The sequence below is a fragment of the Oryctolagus cuniculus genome, chromosome 11, assembly GCF_051225735.1.
Source record: "Oryctolagus cuniculus isolate XC-2025 breed Fujian yellow rabbit chromosome 11, ASM5122573v1, whole genome shotgun sequence".
Lineage (NCBI taxonomy): Eukaryota > Metazoa > Chordata > Mammalia > Lagomorpha > Leporidae > Oryctolagus > Oryctolagus cuniculus.
In genome coordinates this window covers 38,915,987-38,936,895 of record NC_142877.1, presented here as the reverse complement: position 1 = coordinate 38,936,895, position 20,909 = coordinate 38,915,987, and the positions used below count along the sequence as shown (strand labels likewise).

Sequence of the window (20,909 nt, the reverse complement as noted above, 5' to 3'; positions counted from 1 at the left end):
CAAGAGAAGCAGGGAATCTAAGTTTTAATATGAAACCTCCTGATTTTAAATCCTAAAATTTAATAAAAATCTAAAAAGCAACAACACTAATGATACTGTTCAAGCCGAACTCAGGCAAAGGCTATGAATTTGCGACTTTTTAAAAGGATCCCAAAGAGCCCACCATCTAAGGCTCACCCCCATTTGGTTAAAACCTGCAAAGTTCCAGCCTTACCTACCACTGCACCCCAGTTTATGGTGCTCTCCATATTCTCAAAGTGAATCCTTGCTTTTCCTCAACACACTCTATTTCCTACCTCTATGACTTTGGAATGCTCATTGCCTTGTCACCCTCATTTCACTCTACTGTCTTCTAGTATTCTTTACAATCCTTTAAAACTCAGTTTGGATGTCTCTACTTTCATAAAACTTCATATGAATATCTGAATTCAAAAGCACTTTGAGTATTTCTTATGACATTTATCATATCCTTCTTGGTACTGAATTTTGTGTGTATGTTTTATTATTCTCCAAGAATTGAGTTCTGGGCTGGATTTGTGAGTTTCTTATCCTGCTTAGCAAAGTTACCATGCCTAGAATATCTCCCTGCTCAGGTGAGACCAAACTCAAATGTGAACTCTTTATCTGAAAGTTTCCTTGACAATCTTTGCCAAAGTTATTCTGGAGTCCCAGAGATGAAAAAGAAAAGAACATCTATTGCTGAGATTTTCATCCTAAGAAATTCTGTGAAAGTTGGAGCTAGACAGTGAAGCAGAGAAGGACAAAAAGAGAAAGGGGGAATGGAGGCACAGAAGAGCTCAGCCTTAAATAACAATGGTGTCATCTGTATACATCTTACTTCTACCTTCTCTTTAATAAAATAACACCAAATGTTTACCCATCAATTTTATATGTCCTATTTCTCTATATTAACCCTTTAAGTTATTGAAAAACAACCCTCTCTGGAGGTAACTTAAGGAAACTGAAGCACAGCAAAATAAAGCAACTAACATATCCATGGCTTTGACAGAGTTGAGATGTGAATCCTGGAAGTCTGGTTCTACAATCTGGTGTTTAATCACTGTCCTCATATTAAGGCTCAGCCTCAGAAGGATTAAAAATAAATAAATCAGTAAGTTCTTTAAATAAGAACAAACTTCATTTTTACAGGGTTTTTTTAAGTTTATCTGTAATGAAGATATTTGGTGTAGGAACTTAAGCATTAAAAATGTATATTTTAGAGAGAGGCAAGATGGCAGAATAGGAAGGGAGCACACTGATAGTCCGGGGAGAGACAGTTTAATAAAAGTGGAGATACTGCAGGTTCAAGGAAGAGTAGGGGAAGAAACAGCAGAAGAAACTCTTCCGGAACGAGTGATTCACAGTGGACCTGCATGGAGAGCGTGGGAGCCCACAGTTCAGGACACCAGTGGCAGAATCAACACACCAGCGCTGGAACGCAAGGTGAGCTGAACCTCAATAGTCCGAGACACCAGTGGGCAAACGGAAAGAGGAGACTAGAGGGAACGAGGCTTGAAACCCCGTGGGGAAAAGTTCACCAGGCTAACTAGAAGAGAGAGGAAAAAAAAAAAAGTGACCGATACAGACACGAGTTTCTCTCTCTGTGTTCACCTCTCAAAGGCGAGCAAGACAAAGAGTAGGCGCCATTTTGGACATATGTCATAAGTGGGGCGACCTCAGGTCTGCACCAGCCCTGAGCCTAGCAGAAAAACCTGACTCGGGGGGGTGGGGGGTGTGAAATAACAGGAGATTAGGACCTAGTGAATGTGTGGTGCTAATGAACTGAGACTGTGAAAAAGGAGATGGTGAGGGAGAGAACTCACGGAATTCACGTGAGTACTCTCCAGGGACGCTACAATTCAGAAACCTTGGAAACCCAGTGGGAGACTGCAGGAGAATTTGAGCCCACACTGAGGGCACCACAGATTCCCTGTGTGGTCCTTGGGAAAGAGCTTCCGATCTCTGGCTCCTGTGGGTATATCATTCGCCTGCTAACTACCTCCAATTCCGTTCAGCTGTGCGGAATTACTTCCCTTTTGAATCAAAGAAAGAAAGAAAGAGAGATTTACCATGCCTAACCTGGGAGTGTCACCTTTGGCACACCTTAACCCTGAGGAACCAAACAGAGCTCTCAGGCCACACCCATCTCAAGCCTCTAAGGCTCCATCGAAAGCAGACAGACCACTTAATACAGTCATAGTATAACAAGAAAAAAACACCACAGCTAGGGAAGAAGAATCCAAAGATATCTCCACAATGCCAAGCAACAAACGCAAAAACCAAGGAAACAAGAACAAGGAAGACATTATGACACCCCCAGATGAACAAGACACCCCAAGCCAAGATTATGAAAATGATGAGATGGAAGAAATGCAAGAAACGGATCTCAAAAAATTTATGATAAGAACAATTAGAAGTTTTCAAAAACAAATGCTTGAGGTACGGAATGCCTTACTGGACAGGATAGAAAATCCCCTTCGAGAAAATGAAATCTTAAGGAGGAATCAAAATGAAACGCAGACACTAGTAGAACAGGAAATTGTGATAGTGAAGAGAAATCAAAATGAAATGAAGAACTCAACAGATCAAATGACAAACACATTAGAGAGCCTTAAAAACAGAATGAGTGAAGCAGAAGCATTGGAGAAACTCTGCAATATATAGGTACTGGCAAAGACTTCTTGGAAAATACCCCAGAAGCACAGGCAGTCAAAGCCAAAATATTAACATTTGGGATTGCATCAAATTGAGAAGTCTCTGTACTGCAAAAGAAACAGTCAGGAGAGTGAAGAGACAACCGACAGAATGGGAAAAAATATTTGCAAACTATGCAACAGATAAAGGGTTAATAACCAGAATCTACAAAGAGATCAAGAAACTCCACAAAAACAAAACAAACAACCCACTTAAGAGATGGGCCAAGGACCTCAACAGACATTTTTCAAAAGAGGAAATCCAAATGGCCAACAGGCACATGAAACAATGTTCAAGATCACTAGCAATCAGGGAAATGCAAATCAAAACCACAATGAGGTTTCACCTCACCCCGGTTAGAATGGCTCACATACAGAAATCTACCAACAACAGATGCTGGAGAGGATGTGGGGAAAAAGGGACACTAACCCACTGTTGGTGGGAATGCAAACTGGTCAAGCCACTGTGGAAGTCAGTCTGGAGATTCCTCAGAAACCTGAATAGAACCCTACCATTCAACCCAGCCATCCCACTCCTTGGAATTTACCCAAAGGAAATTAAATTGGCAAACAAAAAAGTGGTCTGCACCTTAATGTTTATTGCAGCTCAATTCACAATAGCTAAGACCTGGAACCAACCCAAATGCCCATCAACAGTAGACTGGATAAAGAAATTATGGGACATGTACTCTATAGAATACTATACAGCAGTCAAAAACAATGAAATCCGGTCATTTGCAACAAGATGGAGGAATAAGCCAGTCCCAAAGGGACAAATATCATATGTTCTCCCTGATCAGCAACAACTAACTGAGCACCACAAAGAAACCTGTTGAAGTGAAATGGACACTATGAGAAACAGTGACTTGATCAGCTCTTGTCCTGACTGTTGATGTACAATGTAATACTTTATCCATTTTAGTATTTTCTCTTTGTTTTGTTCTAGTACTATTGGTTGAACTCTGTGACTAACACACAATTATTCTTAGGTGTTTAAATTTTAACTGAAAAGTGATCCCTTTTAAATATAAGAGTGGGAATAAGAGAGGGAGGAGATATACAATTTGGGACATGCTCAAATGGTCTTGCCCCAAATGGTGGAGTTAGAAACGTGCCAGGGGATTCCAATACAATCCCATCAAGGTGGCATGTATCAATGCCATCTCACTAGTCCAAGTGATCAACTTCAGTTCACAATTGATCACACTGATAGGTCCAAGAGTCAAAGGGATCACACAAACAAGACTAGTGTCTGCTAATACTAACTGATAGAATAAAAAAGGGAGAGAAGGATCCATCATGGGAAGCAGGATACACAGCAGACTCATAGAATGGCAGATGTCCTAAATAGCACTCTGGCCTCAGAATCAGCCCTTAAGGCATTCAGATATGGCTGAAGAGCCCATGAGAATATTTTAGGTATGGAAAGTCAAGACACTCTAGAAAAAAAAAAAAAGAAGAAGAAGACCTAAATGGAAGATCTCTGCGAGTGAGATCCCAGTGGAAAGAACGGGGCCATCAAAGAAGGAGGTACCTTTCTCTGAAGGGAGGAGAGAACTTCCACTTTGACTATGACCCTGTCAGAATAAGATCGAAGTCGGCGAGCTCAAAAGGCTTCCATAGCCTTGGCAACTCATGACTAGAGCCTAGGGAGATTACTGACGCCATAAACAAGAGTGTCAAATTGTTAAGTCAACAACAGGAGTCACTGTGTACTTACTTCTCATGTGGGATCTGTCCTTAATGTGTTGTCCAATGTGAAGTAATGCTGTAACTAGTACTGAAACAGTATTTTACACTTTGTGTTTCTGTGTGGGTGCAAACTGATGAAATCTTTACTTAATATATATTAAATCAATGTTCTGTATATAAAGATAATTGAAAATGAATCTTGATGTGAATGGAATGGGAGAGGGAGTGGGAGATGGGAGGGGTATGAGTGGGAGGGAAATTATGGGGGAGGGGGAGCCATTGTAATCCATAAACTGTACTTTGGAAATTTATATTTACTAAATAAAAAAAATACTAAAAAGAAAAAATGTATATTTTATACTGCCATTATTACCTGCTAAAAATCAATTTAGTAAAAACTTTGTGGTGTAGTAAAGAATTTTATGAAAATTTTGCTAAATATACATGTACTTTAAACATATTTATAGATCATAATATAAAATGTGTTTCTTATAAACTATGAATATGAGGAAAATTTGGAAATTTTATAATTGGGTTTGTGTTCATTGCTGCTTCCTGTTACAATGTGTTTTAAAATGTCATTTTTGTATTTTGTCATTTCACAAAGATAGATTTTGAAGACTTCTTCAAAATACTATACAATTAACATTTATGTAAGATTTCTAGGGTGCAGGGGCCAGTGCTGAATACAGCAGGTTAAGCCACAGCTTGGAACACTGGCATCCCATATGAGCACAATCTCAAGTCCCGGCTGTTCCACTTCCAATCCAGCTCTCTGCTAAGGCACATGTGAAAGCAGCAGAACATGGCCTGAGTACTTGGGCCTCTACCACCTATACTTGGAGACCAGGATGAAATTCCTAACTCCTGGCTTCAGCCTGGCCCAGCTTCAGTCGTTGTATCCATTTGGAGAGTCAACCAGTAGAAAAAGATCTCTCTCTATCTCACTCTCTCTCTCTTTTTCTCTCTCTTCCTCCCTCTGTGTAACTCTGCCTTTCAAATCAATATACAAATCTTTAAATCAAAAAAAAAAAAGAAAGAAAAGATTTCTAGGTGTGCAAAACTAACACCTATTTGATTGCCCAACATACTGAGATTTTACAGGGTCTATCAGAGAGGTAGATACACAGTAAATGCACAATAAGTACAGAATTGATTGACCAATTAATTACTGAATGTAGCTGCATTTAAAAGGACCTGATTTGTTCTATAGGAGTCAGAATCCACATAGTAAGGCATATGATAATGAGCTGCAGTATCACATACAAGGCTATATAACTCTCCGGATGACTTAGAAGCAAAGTTGAAATTTTCAGAAGATATTATTTTAGCTTCTGTAGATACATAACTTTAAACACTGTGTGATATGTAAGGAACTACAAAGCCTAAATTAATGAAAAGGAAAAAAAAAAAACTGATTTCCACACAACTTTTATAAGAGGCTTTGGAGCTATATAGATGAAGAAACCCAAATCCTGATGGCTTATGTCTCTTGACCAAGATGGTAGAATTAGTTGTTGGCAGTTCAGTTTTCCTTTCCTTCTATAATAATGACTTAACCATTTTGCATGTTATCTTGTAGTTTAAAGTTACTTGAAAGAACATATTTTTTCTTTTTGTGTTATAGCTATACACATTCCTTTATTATCCATTACTGTAAGAGCCAGTAAAGGCTGGTGGCAACAAACACAGATTCTGGAATCATTATGCCAAGATTTGAATCCCATCTTTGTTCCTTACTAGTTCTGTGGTATTGGGCTCAAATTCAATCTCTCCACGCCTCAGTCTCTTCACTTGTAAAGTGGAGATACACCTATTTTATAGGGTTATTGTGAAAACTAAAATAAGACGTTGAAAGCACATAACACAGTGCCCCACAAACAGTAAAAACACAACAAATTTTATCTGGCAAGAAGAAGAAAATTACTAATCTGGAAGTTTGTACATAAATGCTGCCTTTGTCATATATGCCATCTAACACAATACTTTACACATACTATACCAGGCCAAAAAAAAAAAAAAGACTCTACTCTGTATGCTCAAATACCCATCTCTTGCCAGGTAAGCCAGTGGTAACCAATAAGCAGGAAATAGAGAAGAAAGGCTTTCATCTGAAGCTTGGAAGACAATAAAACATTAGAAGCCCCAAAGAAAGGCAGGAATCAATGAAATTATGAGGGAGAATATGAAGGATCATCAGAGATTAGAAAGAAGGCAGCAATCCCAATACAAATAAATAAGAAGAGAATGAAACAAATGGACAGCTGTCCTTGAAGAATCTAGGTTAAGTACCCAAAATAAGGATGACAGTCCATGGCTTTCGGTTACGTACACTTAGGAAGTGCCCACAGGATTCAAGCCAAATATAAAAGAGCAGTGTTTGAACTGACACACCAACTGAGTTCAGGAAATATTCACTCTTACTATTCCTGAAGAATGCTAAAAATTGCAACAAACACCTGGAGTTCTGTCACTCAGACTCTAAATTATGCATCAAAGTAAAATGCCAATATCATTTGCCTCACCTCCAGTAATTTTGTCCTACCTGTATCAAAACAGTATTTAATTTTCTTCCAGATTTCTCTAAATACTATAGTAATAACTATTTAACATGATTACTAATCCTAGTTTGCCTATATTCACAAATTCTCCATTATCATTAATATATTGATTAGTAGCTAAATTGTACTTGGCAATGTGTCAGATGTTAAAAAAATTTAAACATACAGTCTCAGCTCACCAAATACCAGTAGAGAAGTATCAATAACTGACCTATCTAATCAATAAGAACAATTGGAATGGAGCTCAAACAGAAACATAAATCCTTTAGGAAGCCCTTTATATAACCTTGGCTGAAGTAAAATTTTGGCAGTGTAAACAGGAAAGGAAAAATGCTGATAATAATACATGAGAGGCATATTTAACATTAGGATCTCATTGGATGAGGGAGTGTAGGAAATTTCTAATGCTGACTTCCTGGTTTCTATACCAGGCAGCTGTAACAAGTCTAGATAGACCAGACAGCTCAAGGAAGAAGATAATTCAGTCATTCTTAGATATATGCAATTTGAATATATTAGAGAGCATTACATCTACAGGTGTTGCTGTTCAAAAGAAGGTTTTCTGGGTACAGATGCAGGAATCAGAGACATCATCATGTAGTAGTGGCCCTGGGTTAGATCATCGCAAGTACACATGGGAAGGAAAATGCACCAAAGACAGAATATAAATATTTATAGATATGGCAAACAGAAAGACCATGAAAAAGACACAATGAACATTTACACAGGAGAGGATCATCAGAAGCTCATGGGGAAGAAAGTATAATTTAAAAAAAAAAAAAAGTGATCAGTAGCTTCACTATCACAGTGAAGTAATAGGACTGAGAATGTCCCATTGGATATAACAATTCTGTCATCACTGGTGATCTTATGTGCCTGTAACTGAGCTAAGACCATCAATACCTTACAAAATGGTAGAGAAATAAGATGGAAAGAACCTGTGTCTCTGAATGACCAAATGGAGTAGAATTCCCAGTTGACCTCAAACATTTCCCTAAGTAAGCAACAAATCAAGCTTCTTTAAAATATGGAATCAATGGTAGGTTTCTTTTTACAACATGTCAGCCTTTGCTTTACTCATCTATACAGCAAACAGATATACTATAATTTATCTAATCAATTCCTATTTGATAATCTTTATCATTTAAAAATAACACTATAATATAAAGTCATTTTAAAACAAAATTTGAACACATCTCTGATTAACTCTTTAGTTTCAATTTCTAAAGTTGAATTACTGAGTTACACAGACTTTCAACACACTAAAAGATCATACTGCTTTATTTACATGGGAGTGCGTTTATGGGCAAACAAACATGTCTTCAGATCATGAGAGGTAAGGCTGTGTTCATTCATATGGTGGATTGAAAAATGGTTATTGCAGGGGCTGACGCTGTGGCGTAAAGGTAAAGCTGCCACCTACAGTGCCAGCCTCCCACATGGGCACCAGTTCAAGTCCCAGTTGCTCCACTTCCTATCCAGCTCTCTGCTATGGCCTGGGAAAGCAGTAGAAGATGGCTCAAGTCCTTGGGCCCCTGCATCCACATGGGAGACCTGAAAGAAGCTCCTGGCTCCTGGTTTCAGATCGGCACAGCTCCAGCCTTTGTGGCCAATTGGGGAGTGAACCAGCAAATGGAAGACCTCTCTCTCTTTCTCTCTGTCTCTCTGTGTGACTCTTTCAAATAAATAAATCTTTAAAAAAAGAAAACCGGTTATTGCTTAGAAGATCCTTATCTATCCAAACATACTCGAGAATTACAGAATTCAGACTTGATTATCATCCTTAACTGTTATCTTTATTATCCCTATCTGTTCCAATTAGCCATCCTTGACTCCCTCAACTGAAAACCTAACTCATATCCAACTCATCTCTAAATCCTACTAATTCTACTTTCAAAAAAGATTCATTTCTTGTTTATTTGAGAGAGTGTGTGTATGTGGGATGCAGAGGGACAGAAAGAGAGAGAGTGGAGAGAGCTTTCATATGCTAGTTCATTCCCCAACTACCTGCATTATGGCTGGACCAAAGCTGTGATCCAGAAACTCAACCCAGCTCTCCTTTCTGGGTGGCAGGAACCCAACTACTTGAGCTATCACTGCTGCCTCTCAGGGTGGGTCTATATTATCAGGAAGCTAAATTCAGGCACCAAAGCCAGCTATGAAACCTAGGCACTGTGATATGGGACACATTACACAGTTATCACTTGTTCATAAATGATTCTCAATCTCTGAAATTAAATGAGAATTGCTAGACTAGATCCATGTCTCCTGTACATCTGAGTCCTTCTAGACTCCTAGAAAAATGACTGATATGGTAAATACTCAAAGATTTACTAAAGGAAGCAAAGGAAGACGAAGAGAACACAGCAGATAAAGACAGGGTAAATAAAGAAACTAATAAACACATTTTCAAAGTCAAGGTTATTCACTTAAAATATTTTAGTGAAAATAACAGAAAGGCCCACGTCAAACAAATGCTAGTTTCTATGAAGAAGTAATAATGAGTTAGACGTGACATTTTAATTTCCTGCTTCACAAATCACGAACCTCCAAAGCTCCTAACTTTTGTTTAATCCGTGAGGTAGTACCTAATGTGTTCCACAGAACCAGGCAAAAATTTTTTAGAAGAGGGTCCAAGACATCTGCACTTAGCAAGGTGTAAGGTGATTTTTAAACACATTAAAGCTGGAGGACCACTTCTATAAATTACTTTATATATAAAAATCACTGACACAATTTTAAACATACTGAAAGCCTAACAAACATTAAACTATAGGCACATGCACATAAAGTAAAAGCTATTAACTTACTGACTTAAAGTATGTTACCAAGTTCTTCCATGCTGTATGTGTATGTATGCATATGTTTATATATCTTTATATAGAGAGATGTAATTATGGTTATTTTGAGGTTGTAAGTCTTCAGAATTCAATAAATGCTATGAGATCTAGTATATTTGGGTGAAATAAACATCTGTCCCACAGCGTTTCAGTATTCTCACCTTTCCAAAACTCTCAGTCAATACCCTCTCAACCTCTTCCTTCAGTGATGTTTTACATGGGTAAGATTGGGCTTTCAGTGATAACACATAAAATCACAAATATCTGCACAACCACCAACCAGTACTAGAAGTGCTAGTTGTGAAGGAGAAAAGAAAACATTTAACAGGGCCAGTGTAATGGTGCAGGGGGTTAAACAGCTGCCTCCGACACCAGCACCCCAAACCAGAAAGCTGGTTTGAGTCCTGGCTGCTCTACTTCTGATCTAGCTCCCTACTAATGTGCCTGAAAAGGCAGTAGAGAGTGGCCGAAGTACTTGGGCCTGTGTCACCCACATAGGAGACCCAATGAGAGTTTCTGGTTCCTGGCTTTGGCCTAGCCCAGCCCCAGCCATCCCAGCCATATAGGGAGTGAACCAGTTGATAGAAGATCTTTCTCTGCCTCTCCTCTGCCACTCTTTCAAATAAATAAAATAAATCTCAAAAAGATAGGAAAAAACACTTAACAAAACTCACACCTGTTTAAAATTTTTTATTTCTTGTTATCTTAGCAAAATAATATACAGATTACTTTCAAACCTTTTCACATATACATATGCAGTTTCAAAAAATGAACTGTATACAAATTCACTCAAATCAATTACTAAAAAATTGAAATGGAAATAATTTTTCAAGAGATTATACATACAAACTATTTCATTGAGACAGTTGAAAAGATGTAATCAATAGTGCATCTATAAGCAAAAATATCACAAAGCACATTTCAAAGGAAAAAACAGTGTAAGTAGAAATCTTTCTGAAAGGGTGAGAAAATGGCATGCATATTTCTTTAGGGTACATACATACATAAATGATTAGGTCTAACAAGCAATGTGATAGTTTTAAGGTAACTGATGTATGTATAATATACAATTTCTCCCCTTTTTGTTAAGTCAGTATATAAGTATTATAAATGATAATAATTTCTTCTCAGCTGTTTTATAAAGATGCCAGATACTTAAAGACATACAAGCTTATGTAGCTAAAAATATATAGGTGAAAATCTATCAATCAATTCAAATATTAGAACCATGAAACAGGGGCTGCTAAATTTTCAAGAACAATGAGTGTACCTAAAGAATTCATTAGCTGACAAACGCACCATACCAGTGCACACACAGGGATGAGGAATGGGCAGCCCACAGGCTGTGTAAGACCCATAAAATCACTTGGGCTGTTCCTGCTAAGGAAACTGCAGGTAGGACTCAAAACTCAATAAATCTATAGCAGATTAATTGTTTTTTAAGATTTATTTATTTATTTGAAAGTCAGAATTACAAAGAGAGAGAAGGAGAGGCAGAGAAAGAGAGGTCTTCCATTCACTGGTTCACTCCCCAACTGGCCACAATGGCAGGAGCTGCACCCATCCAAAGCCAGGATCCAGCAGCTTCTTTCAGGTCTCCCACGGGGATTCAGGGGCCCAAAGACTTGGGCTATCTGCTACTGCTTTCCAAGGCCAAAGCAGAGCTGGATAGGAAGTAGAGCAGCCGGGACTTGAACAGGCACCCATATGGGATGTCGGCACTGAAGGCAGCCAGCCCCATAGCAGACTAATTTTTAAGTCGATCATTTCGTGAGGCCCATAAATGTTATAAATAAGCATCCAAATGGCCCTTTGCATAAAAAAGGTCCTCAATCACTGTGAGGGTAAAGCCAATGTTAAATGAGTCACAGTAACTCAAGAGGAACTCTGTGGTATAAAGTAGACTAGCAGTGGGCAGTGAAACCACTAGCAAGAAATAATTCAGGGGCCGCAATGTGGTGTACTGCACTAAGCCTCCACCTGCGGTGCCGGCATCCCATATGGGCACCAGTTTGATTCCTGGCTGTTCCACTTCTGATCCATCTCTCTGCTGATGTGCCTGGGAAAGCAGCAGAAGATGGCCTAAGTGCTTGGGCCCCTGCACCCACATGGGAGACCAGGAAGAAGCTGCTGGCTCCTGGCTTCAGATTGGCTCAGCTCCAGCCATTGTGGCCATTTGGGGAGTGAACCAGTGTATGGAAGACTTCTCTCTCCCTGCTTCTGCCTCTCTGTAACGCTGCCTTTCAAATACATAAATAAATCTTTAAAAAAATGAAAAGATGAAGCTCTTTATGTCATCAGAGCATTGGCTACCTTGGACTTCAGTTCTATCAGCCTAAATGACACTGTTTCAAAAATGCTTCCCTGACCAACCTAACACAGTCTTTATCCCAACTGCAGCCAGTCATTCTCTATCACTGCACTCTATTTTTTCTCTTAAAGCTATACTTCAAAGTGTAAAAGTATCCTGTTTAGTAACTACTTATTGACCATCTGCTCCCCACTCCATAATGTAAAGCATGATGAAATCAAAACCTCAATTCTATTTTTAATTACACCTGTATTTGCCCAGAACTGTTTCTGGTACTCAGTAGGCATTCAATAAAATTTGAGTGAATAAATTAATGATTGTAAATATGGTTGCAAAAACAGAATATAAGCCTATGAATAACTCATGATTAAACAAAATGCAAAAAAAAACAAAATGATTTAATCTGAATAATGAACTACATCAATAAAAAGGGATTAGAGGAAGGATGAGGAAAGTTTCTTTCCTCTTAAACTGAGGAATTTAAAAGAAATCAATTAGTTCTTGATACTAATAATTAAAAATGATCAAATATTTGCAAATATTTAAAGATAATTTTCAACAAAATTAAAAAATAAACCCCTGGGAACAAAGTCGTGGCTTACTTGGTTAATCCTCCACCTGTGGCACCGACATCCCATATGGGCACCGGTTCTAGTCCTGGTTGCTCCTCTTCCAGTCCAGCTCTCTGCTGTGGCCCGGGAAGGCAGTGGAGGATGGCCCAAGTGATTGGGCCCCTGCACATGCATGGGAGTCCAGGAAGAAGCACCTGGCTCCTGGCTTCGGATCAGCGCAGTACCGGCCATAGCAGCCTTTTGGGGAATGAATCAACGGAAGGAGGGCCTTTCTCTCTGTCTCTCCCTCTCACTGTCTGTAACTCTACCTCTCAAATAAATTTTAAAAATAAATAAAGGCCGGTGCTGTGGCTTAATAGGCTAATCTTCCACCTAGCGGCACCGGCACACCAGGTTCTAGTCCCGGTCAGGGCGCCGGATTCTTTCCTGGTTGCCCCTCTTCCAGGCCAGCTCTCTGCTGTGGCCGGGGAAGGCAGTGGAGGATGGCTCAAGTGCTTGGGCCCTGCAACCGTATGGTAGACCAGGAAGAAGCGCCTGGCTCCTGGCTTTCGATTTGCGCAGCTCCAGCTGTTGTGGCCATTTGAGGAGTGAACCAACCAGTCTCTCCATCTCACTGTTTGTAACTCTACCTCTCAAATAAATAAATAAAATCTTAAAAAAAAAAAAAAGAAACTAAAGGAAAGTAACAACACTTACATTATGAATGAAAATTAATAAAACTCCCCTAGTGAAAGTCAAAAAAGAGGAAAAGAGGCCAGCGTTATGGTATAGCATGTTAAGCTGCCCGCCTTGCGATGCTGGCATCCCATTTGTAAGCATCAGTTCAAATTTCAGCTGCTTCACTTCCCATCCAGCTCCCTGCTAATGCCCCTGGGAAAACAGTGGACAATAACCCAAGTCCTTGGGCCACTGCAATGTGGGAGACCCAGATGAAGTTCTAGGCTACTGGCTTCAGACTGGCCCAGCCTCCACCATCATGGCCATTTAGGCAAGTGAACCAATGAATGGAAGATCTCTTTCTCTCTGCCTGTCCTTCTGTCACTCTTTAAAATAAATAAAATAAATCTTCCATTTTTGAAGTTAAAAAAAAGGTTCTCAAAATACGTGTACAATCTATAAAGAAAATACAGGACAAAGATATAACCAGCAAATAAAAACAAAAACAAAGCCAGAATAAAATTCAAGAAAAAAAGGTGTGTAGATAATTTTTTTAACTTATCCTGCAATATAGACAGGGACACTGGTGGAAGACATTATTTATTGATCTCTTCAACAGTAATAAAACTGTGGTTAAGTTGCATGAAGTTTCTACTGCTATTTTAATATTAACAGCATCTCTACACTAAAGCAACATTTTTGTCATAACCTGGTCTTTTTTACCAAAGTTCAACATACATGCCAAAAAGCTCATAAATCACAAATTATGCAACTCACTGAATTATCCCAAAGTGAGATTACTCATACAACTACCACTTATGTCAAAAAAACAAAACATTACTAATACCTAGAAGTCTCCTAGTACCACTTCTCCTTCCTCCTCTACAAAAATAACCACTTTCCTGCAGTCTAGTCCCTATTTTTGCCAGATTTTGAATCTTATACACGTGGAATCATACTTTAGTAGTTTATTTATGTCAAAAATGTTTGTGTAATTTATCTTTGTTGTATGGGACTGTAATTCATGCATTTTAATTATTGTACTTATTGTCATATAGTAATAGATTGACTACTGCACAATTTATCCATTTTACCACAATGGACATTTGTGTTTCCAGGTTTTGGCTAATACAAGTAATGCTACTTTGAACATGATTATACTCATCTTTTAGTGGCTACCTGCATGAATTCCTATCAAAATTGCTAGATCTATGTATCCATACACACATAAACACACACAGAGCTTTCAGAGATGCTGCCAGTTTTTAAGTGATTTTCCCAATTTATACTCCTGCCAACAGTGAGTTTTACTGCTCTCCATATTCTGCTGACATATCAATCTTTCGTATTTTAGCTTTCTGGTGATTGTTGTAGTATTATCACATTATGGCTTTAATTAGCATTTCTCTGGTGAATAACTGAATAATTCTTCATATATTTATTAGACATTTGAGTTTCACCTTTTGTGAAATGCTTGTTCAAGTCTCTGATTTTTTTCTTTGGCCTGTCTTCTTCATTTTGGCTAGTAGTTATTTTTTATTTATCATTAATACAACTCTCTGCCAGATTTATATATTCCAAGTATCCTCTTTTACTTGGGTTTACTCTTTTATCTTACTGGCACCTTTTGATGATAGAATTTTATCACTTGCCACTGGTCCAGGTTATCAATCCTTTCCTTTATGTCACTAGGTTTTGTACCCTGTTTAAGACATCTGTTTTCTATTTCAAGACAGTGAAGATACTCTCTTAAATTATCCTCTTGAGACTTTATTATTTTATTTTTCAAACTGGGAAACTGGGATAAAGTTTCATTGTTTTTCCAATTTGGATATCCAAATGACCAGCAATATTCATTGAAAAGATTGTTCTTAATTAATGAAAGTAAAAACACTAGAACAATACCAATCACAAAATTTTAAGAAACAAATAATGTAGCACTAACCTAAGTTAGAAAATTATTAAAATGACAAAACCACAACAGTAACACAAAGCTTCAATGTAATTCTCAAAAGTACACAATACATGAAATAGTCAAAAATGCAATGCATCAATAACAACACATGTAATGCCTTAAAGACCTGAACACATTGTATAAAAGAGATACCTGAATCACCATGTTTGTAGCCGCACTGTTCACAATAATCAAAATATGCAATCAACAAACGAGTACAACATCAGATGAATGGATAAAGAAAATGGAACTGATATTATGTAATAAAATATTATTCAGATATAAAAATAATGAAATTCTGTCATTTGCATGAATATAATAGTGGAACTGAAGGATATCATGTTGAGTGAAATAAGCCAGACTCAGAAATACAAATACCACATGCTCTCTGTTATATGTAGGAGCTAAAATTAAAAAAAAAGGGGGGGGGGAGAAAAAAAGGAATTTCTGTGTGTATCAATTTTGCTTCAAATACAGTGTTTTGTAAATTTTTGTTTGAAATCTTTTTCAAATAAGAATTATATACTACTATAGTTTTTTTGTTTTTTGTTTTTTGTGGTTTTTTTCTGGACAGGCAGAGTGGACAGTGAGAGAGAGAGACAGAGAGAAAGGTCTTCCTTTTGCCGTTGGTTCACCCTCCAATGGCTGCCATGGCTGGCGCGCTGCGGCCGGCGCACCGCGCTGATCCGAAGGCAGGAGCCAGGTACTTCTCCTGGTCTCCCATGGGGTGGGTGCAGGGCCCAAGCACTTGGGCCATCCTCCACTGCCTTCCCCGGCCACAGCAGAGAGCTGGCCTGGAAGAGGGGCAACCGGGAAAGAATCCGGCGCCCTGACCGGGACTAGAACCTGGTGTGCCGGTGCCACTAGGTGGAGGATTAATCTATTGAGCTGCAGCACCAGCCTATAGAGTTTTAATTATATACTACTGTAGTTTTAAAATTTATATTTTATGAGTGCAGTTAGACAAAATTTAACTTGATTATTGTTTATAGCCCTTACTTTTATTCCTGCTAATCTATGTTTAATTTTTATTTGTTGAACTCTTTATTTAGTGGTGTGCTAAGCCTTTGAGTATAATGTAAATTGAAAATGTTATCAAAAAAATAAATGTGTGACTTCATAAACATCAAAAAATAATACATGTAATAAAGCCAAGAAGTAAATAGATGATATACTCTACAGAAGACTCACCTTCTTTCTCAATACTTAGAAAACATTTTAACTACTGATCTTCTCTGTATCACACCAAAAAGACTCAGTTAGCTATTAAAAATCAGAAATTATGCATACCTTAACTGATCATGTAGTAAAGCCAGAAACTAACAATTATAAACACATACATACATTTTCAATGCTTTTTATATATTCTCCTAAATAACTTTTAGATCAATGAAAAAAATCACATTTTGTTGAAAACTTAGCAAATAACAAAAACAGTATTTATAAAATGCTAGTCAAAGCTGTAATTAGAAACAAAACAAAAACTTTCATAAAAAATAGAACATTAAATTAAATTATTAAAAAAGGAAAAACTGGAAGATGCAAATTATGTAAAATTATATTTTTCAATCAGAATAAAAGGAATTTTATAAGTAAATGCAAGTGCTTCAAAAACACCAATGACACACATACTTCAAATATAATCAAATATTAAGAAAAGAAAACAAAATAAAGAAATTGATAAGGATAAAGGGGTTTTAATCACATACAAAGGCAATCAAGTTTTATAAGGACATTCTATTTATAGCTTTTTACCAAAACATTTTTAATTGAATAAAACTGGTAATTATTTTGGAAAACATAAATGATCATATTATCGAAAACATGAAATGATCGATAAATACAAAAAAATAAATACCTCTAAAAGAGGCTACGGGTACATATAGTTGTATCATGTATTATTCACTTGCAATATGCATAATCAATATCAGAAAAAAATTCTATAACACACTGCAGGATTCCTATTTTTAAAATGATATCTACTTATTAGATCATTAATTCAGTCACTTGACAAATATTTATCCAATGAGGATCCAATGGACGCTGTGCTAGAGAAACAAACATGCACAAGACAAACAAGATTCCTGGCATCTGGATGTCACACATTATAGACAAGTAAACAGGTGATTTCAATACAGTGAGACATATAGGAGGAGAAGCTGGGCAGTGGTGGCATGGGTTTGGTAGGGGGAGTAGTAATCCCTAAACTAGGCAATGAGGCAGAGAAAAGAAGGCAAAGAAAGAGATGTCTCATGCTTTGTTGTGTCAGGTGTCACAAAAAGACATTCTCACTCACTCCTCTTAAGAACTCCGGACTGGTAACTTGCGCTATGCACACACAGATTGATAAATAGAGACGTAAGGATGGATGCTCAAGTTTATTTTTCCCTTGGAAGCCCCTGATCTTCCCTCAATGCCTTTTAAGCAAAACAATAAGTCTATCTGATATAAAGAAAACATAAGTTAACAAAGAACGGGGAAAAAAAGACAATCAAACAACACAGGCTGCGGACAGGAAAAGGATCAAAGGATAAAGAGGACAACTGCATTCTGGAAAGCTATCACAAGAGGGCAACATTGCAAAGACTATGAATAACTAATACTACCAACTAGAGTAAACCAACGCAAACTCAATGTTTAAGCCCAAGTACTAAAAGGAAATGAGTTCCTGTGGTTGAATAATTTTTAAAACATCTGAAATATGATCTTATGTGCAAGATCAGAAATCAAATGAACAGATTTCTCTTTTGTAACCCGAAATGTATAGAAAAATATTACCTAGAAATTTCACAAAACAGACTACTGTAGCATGGTGAAGACAGACAAGTAAATCTATAGGCATAAACATTTTCTACATTATATTTGGCATAGTAACTGAAATAATGAAAATAATCACAACTACATTTATATGTTACATTAACATACTTACATTAATAAAATTTATCCCATATAGAACATTATTTTCAGACAGGCAACCTACAAATTAGATCAATAAAGAACTTGACCTTTGATAAAGGGCCTTTATCAAATAGCAAAGGCAAACAATTTTTCTGAAAGAAACTCACTGGCTGTACTTCCTGCTCACCCAGTACTTTACAATGAATTTTCTGGCCCTAGTGAAACTTTTCTGGACAAATTTAGCAGTGCCTACTCAGCACTAAATCTGAAAGACTCTTTGCACTCTGTGTTTCTGCACCTCTTTATGCAATCTGACACAAATGAACATCCTTCTTTAGTGAAACACTAACTTCTTGCCTTCAGTATATGCAAACCACCAGGGTCTCTTTTACCAGGAACAGCACTCTTGGCACTCTCTCTGGCCACTTTTTTTTTTTTTTAATTTATTTGACAGGTAGAGTTATAGACAGTGAGAGAGACAGAGAGAAAGGTCTTCCTTCCATTGGTTCACTCCCTTAATGGTCGCCACGGCCAGCGCTGCACCGACCCGAAGCCAGGAGCCAGGTACTTCCTCCTGGTCTCCCAAGCGGGTCCAGGGCCCAACCACTTGCACCATCTTCCACTGCTATCCCAGGCCACAGCAGAGAGCTGGACTGGAAGAGGAGCAACTGGGACTAGAACCCCCTGCCCATATGGGATGCCGGCACCACAGGCAGAGGATTAACCAAGTGAGCCACGGTACCAGCCCTCTCTGGCAACTTTTAGAAGTGGCTCTATCCTCAGATTTCTCTGCTCTCATATCATTTTTCCTTAAAAAAATATTTTCACCTCACTTTATGGAGGCTTTTCTAAATCTCATTATTCAACTAAATCCTCACAACTATACAACTAGTTAGCTCAACCTGGATTTTGCACAAGCATCTCAAATCCAACAAGCCCAAATCTAACTCTTCATTTCTCACTAAATGTGTGATTCCTCTCCTCTTCTACTCTCCTTGTCTGTTAGTAGGTAGAACTTGCACAACCATCCGGTCTCCCAAGACAGAAATGCTTTCCAAATAATGTTTCTTCCTGTCAATTTGTTTTGATCAGAGATTACAATCTTAAAGGTGTTTAATTAGGAAGCACAATGGTATACAAAATTTTGAAAGTAACTTCCTTGGTGAGGGTGAAAGGAAAGCACCACACAAGCATCCCACCCTCCCCCAAACTTAACCCTCAAAGCCTAATCTGCATGTGACTTCAAACAATAATTTTACCCACCTGACTCCTTCAGGAATTTGAGTTTGGGGCTTAATTTTCTGGATTTAGGCCACTTTCTCTACCTCCAATTCATCCTCCACACTACCAGAATTTTCCCTTTAAAATGCCAAATTGAAAACTAACACTTTAAGTGTTCCTTCCTCTCTTCATCTACAACATAGAACAAGCAGATTTCTTGTGCTCAGACCCTTGCTTATCTCTGCAGCCTTCTCTTCCATCATCCAAACTTCTACTTTGAGCTGTCACTATACCAAAGGATCAACAACTCATCCTAAGCATGTTTGGATCTCCATCTCTCCTCTCACTCCCCCATCTACCTGATTGTGAAACTCCTTTTCACCCTTCTACATCTTGCTGAATTGTCACCTGTTCTGAAAGTTTCCCCAGTATTCTCCAGAAATCATTCCAACCCTAGAAGTGTACATACTTACATGTTCAGTATATTTGTTTTATATACCCTCTCAATAATAAGATCCTTTAGGTAAGAGATTCCATTTCATCTCATTGCATGTTGAGCATTAACATGAAACTTGGCAAACAGCAGCTTTCCAATAAATGTTGCAATGAGCCTACCTAATGAGTCCCCCAAGTCTGTATCTACTTTATAGATATGACAGTCATTTGGGACTGATTATTGGACATCTTTTTCATATTACCCCCAAATTTCCAGGTCCAAAGAAACCAAGCTTCTTTGCCCTAAGTTAATGAACATCACCTACCAGCTAACCAAGTCTTAAATATACCAAATTATTTCTCCCTCAACAACACCTCCTCTCCACAGCCAATTAATCATCAAAAGGTTTTGTTGTTGTTTTGTTTTTACATTCTGAGTATCTCTGGTCTTCACTTCTGTACTCTAAACTCCAGTGTTACATGTTACACAGTTCAGTTCTTTTTCCTCACCAATATTAAATCATTACAATACCCCATCATCTACCCCTATCATATCCCTTCAAACCCTACAAAATAAAGCAAAACTCCTCAGAATAGTCTACAATATTGCTGTTCGAAATGTAGTTAGGGTACCAGCAGCATCAGCATCACATGACAGCATCATTATTGAATAAAAGGTCCTACCACAGACCTACAGTTAGATTCTTAACAAGTAATTTATATACAGTAGTTTGCATATTGTAAAAAGGCATCAGATGGTTGGTCCCTGACTCCCCCTGCTACTGTCTTACTTGCCATCCCCTAACCAGACAGCTCCACCATTAGAAATGGCCTATAGGTTTCTAGAACTCAGTAAGTTTCACACCTTTTTTCTACTTCCTGGTCCTACCCCACCCACTCTCAAATGATTATATTCTTTGAAGTCTTAGTTTAGTTATCATCTCTTCAGTGAAACCCTTCCTATCAAATTCCCTGCTCCTTTGTCCCTACAATCCTACATGATATGTTTTATTTTGCAATCTAAAGAATCTTAGATGTTGTCATTTTTACCTTATTCAATTTTATATCTCACATA

General features: G+C 37.9%; 1 protein-coding gene across 4 annotated transcripts in view; it reads right to left on the bottom strand.

Annotated features, from left to right (window-relative positions):
- Positions 1-20,909, bottom strand: part of MACROD2 (mono-ADP ribosylhydrolase 2) — a 2,169,899-nt gene that overhangs the window by 2,087,365 nt on the left and 61,625 nt on the right. The window lies entirely within an intron of this gene.